General features: G+C 32.8%; 1 pseudogene; it reads right to left on the bottom strand.

The window, feature by feature from the left end:
• Positions 1 to 1,592: 1,592 nt before the first annotated feature.
• Positions 1,593 to 3,293, bottom strand: LOC124919384 (annotated as a pseudogene).
• Between the last annotated feature and the right edge of the window lie 507 nt (positions 3,294 to 3,800).

Here is a 3,800-nt window from a genome sequence, read left to right as displayed (position 1 = left end):
TATATATATATATATATATATATATATATATATATATATATATATATATATATATATATATATATATATATATATATATATATATATATATATATATATATATATATATTCAGGTTATTATTGATGCTGGTATCTTCCTTTCAATAATCCAATTGCTTCGTACTGATGAGTTCGAGGAGGCTTCCTGGGCAATTTCAAATGCCACATCCGGGTACTAATGAGCAAATCAAGTATACTAAGTAAGACTTATAATATTTATACATCTTTTAATATATATATTTTTAATGTATTTGTATATAAATGTTGGAAGTCTATTAATCTACATTGTCACAGAAAATGATTTAAGTTTTGAGTTTAAGGTTTAGGGTTTAGGTTGGGCCAGATCAAAGTGACTCGACAACGAAGAGAGGAGAAGGTGGTGCTTGGAACTAGATGGGGGAGATATTAGTTTCCTAAAGATTATTGAACTCAACTAGGTGAGACTTAGGTCCATCACTGTCGGATTCCACGTCAATAAGAAACCTCTACGATATTTAGGACACCACCTAAAGAATAAAGATGTAAGCACAAATAAAATAATTGTTGTTTTTATTTTTTATATAGTTATTTTAGTATTTTATTATACAAATTTGTCTTTTAATTTAATTGTATTTTAAACCCAATAAACATTATTAAAATTTTGAAATATGTTAGTTAATGTTTTTTTATTTGGTATGATATGATTTGATAAGATAATATTATTAAAAAATTATGTTTATTTTGTCAGTATTTAAAATGTTAATAATAAATAAGACATTATCTTCTAATTTTTTCCTAATAATTATTTAATTTTAAAAAAATACAAAATAAAAATTCAAATAATATTGTTAAAAAAATTCAAAAATAAAATATAAAACAAAATTGTTAAAAATTAAATATACTTTCGGCGACGCTTAAAATAATATTACCGACGCTTAAATAAGTGTTGTTAAAACTTATGCCGATCCTGTTTTTAGCGATACAAGAATAAGTGTCAGTGTCATTTTGTCAACACATTTAAGGATTGACAGAAGATCTTTTAGTCTTTTTGTTGTAGTGCAATGAAGAAAGGAATGATATAGAAATATAGTAAACAAAGGACAATGAGAAATTTAATAATGTATCATTTATGTAATCACTCATCTATCTTATAAATATAGAATAGATAAATCATACTAATAAGTAGATAATTTACTCTCTAATTATGAAATATATAAATTCACACAATTACAAAATACTTATATACATATATGTTCTACCAGTTAATTATTATTAAACATTATGTTCAAAATTAAATTTAATATCTATATTTAAATTTAATTATTTTATAACCTTATGTCTCCAAAACAAAACTACTCGTGACAAATCAATTTTTTCCACAAAAACATAATGCCACAAATCAATAATTAAATAGTTTGGTACTTTGGTCCTTTCGTGTCTTAAAACAAAACTTAGGTGTATGTTTCATTCCAAAAACATGTATACGTTATTGTCATAATTTCAAATAGACCGAACTTAAACTCATTCATATTACATGCTTCAATAATTAGATAATGACATGCATGCGCAGTGAATCATTCATAAAGATTACTAGAAAGCTTCGGAGTGATGATCACTTCAAGAGGTGTAGCCTTAGATAATGACAACCCTTCAACTGCAGTCATATCTACAAGTTCATTAATGTTGGGATTTAGGAGCTTAAAAGACTGCAGCAAGCTAGCTAAAACAAAGTGTCCCATTTGCATGCCAAGGTTTATTCCTGGGCACACTCTCCTACCGGCACCAAAAGGAATCAACTCAAAATTCTGGCCACGGAAATCTATATTTCTATGGGTAGTCATGAATCTCTCTGGCCGAAACTCTAACGGCTCCGATCATATCTTAGGATCGCGTTGGAGTTTCCATACGTTAAAGAAAAGTCTTGTCCCTGCCGCCACATGATAGCCGCCGACAACACAATCTCGGGTGACTTCTCTTGGGCCTCCTAGTGGAACCGGTGGATACAGCCTTAGGGATTCTTTTATAACAGCTTGGAGGCACACCAATTTGGGAATATCAGACTCCTCCACTATCCTTTCTTTACCCACATGGATGTCCAATTCTTCCTCAACCTTCATCAACACATTGCGATGGTTCATGAGTAAGGAAATAGTCCATGTAAGCATGGTGGCCGTCGTGTCTACTCCCGCGAGATTCAAATTCTGTATAATCACACATCACATGGTCGAGATATATAGTTAGTGATCAAAATTAAATAGGACTATTTTAAATAACTTATAACCACAAATGATATACCAAGCATGTATATTTGTTAATGGTATCAGCATCATAATTATCTTTATTGACATCCTTAAGCTTTGAGATCATCACGTCAATGAAATCACTATCTGCACTACCCGAATCGTTATGTCCCTTCCCTCGATCACGGTGCTCTTCTAGCCACACCTCCAAGAGATTGTCGTATTCTTTTGATGTTTCTTTCATGACCTTCTGGTGACCTCCTATATCTAACCATCGAAGCCATGGTATCATGTCCCCAACCACATTTAAACCAATTAGATGTATGATCTTCTGTAAAATTCTTTGACACTTTCGAGCTTCTTCCATGTCAACACCACTCCCATGATATCTTTTGTTGTAAAGTCTGATATCCATTGCCTCAAATCCACAATGACACCGTCACTATAAATACCGGTAGTCAAAGTCAAGTTGTCATGATCTCCTTTATCCGCCCATAACTTATAAAGTTGTTGGATGGAAGCTTTTGTCTCGGACACCCTTATGTGTCCGAGCAAGTTGAGTCGATAAAAAGACAACAACTCCAACAACACAAATTTTCGAATCTCCCGCCAGTATGAGCCGTATGGAGAAAGGCCAAACATGGCATAGTTGTATCCCAAGTGCTTTCCTGCTAGCATTTGTGGACGCGATGCCACGACACTGTCATGAGTGGTGTACAGTTCTTTGGCCAACTCCCAATTGCTAACCACAATTGCCGGGCGAAGTCCAAGACGGATGCTGAAAATTGGGCCATATTTGTCGGCCATTTCAGACAGTGTTATGTGGAAAAATTTGGTACCTCGGAGAAGAAGGAGGTGACCTAGCACAGGCCAGGCTCCGCTTGGTTCCGGCGGTTTATAAGGATGATGTCGTCCAGCACCACCAAGAAAGAGGAACACATTGAAATAATAGAGGGACATGAATAGTACTATAAACATTAATATTACTGCTCCTGCTATTGAAGAGCTCACAAGATCAAGTGAGGATAAATCCATGAAATTCACCGATGTATATGAACTAGGAAGACTAAATGTTTTGATTCATGAATTTTGAGTATATATATATATATATATATATATATAACACAAAATTTATTTATGAACTTGGCCGGATGTTCAGCAAAAGTTAATTATTATTAAAGTTTATGATTTTGCTTATTTGAACAATTAATTTTGGTGATCGTACATTATATATGACCCTTTCTTTACCTTCAATGCTCACTTATTTATGAACGTGGCTGAACTTTGGTTGAAGATAATGAAGGATTTGTTTCTGAAAATCAATCATAAGGTTGTTAAGATTTATATCTCTCAAATCTTGTCCAGCTTGAAACAATCGGTAAAAACACAAGAAAGAAGAATACAAGAACACACAAATTTATAGTGGTTCACTCAAATTGAGCTACATCCACTTCAGCCACCACCAGATTTACTATGAAGAAGAAGAATAAATACAGAGTTTTTGCCTCACACTTTATCTCTCTAGAATTCAATCTTAACAAT

The sequence above is a fragment of the Impatiens glandulifera genome, chromosome 1 (assembly GCF_907164915.1).
Source record: "Impatiens glandulifera chromosome 1, dImpGla2.1, whole genome shotgun sequence".
NCBI lineage: Eukaryota > Viridiplantae > Streptophyta > Magnoliopsida > Ericales > Balsaminaceae > Impatiens > Impatiens glandulifera.
This window is presented reverse-complemented; position numbering and strand designations above follow the sequence as displayed.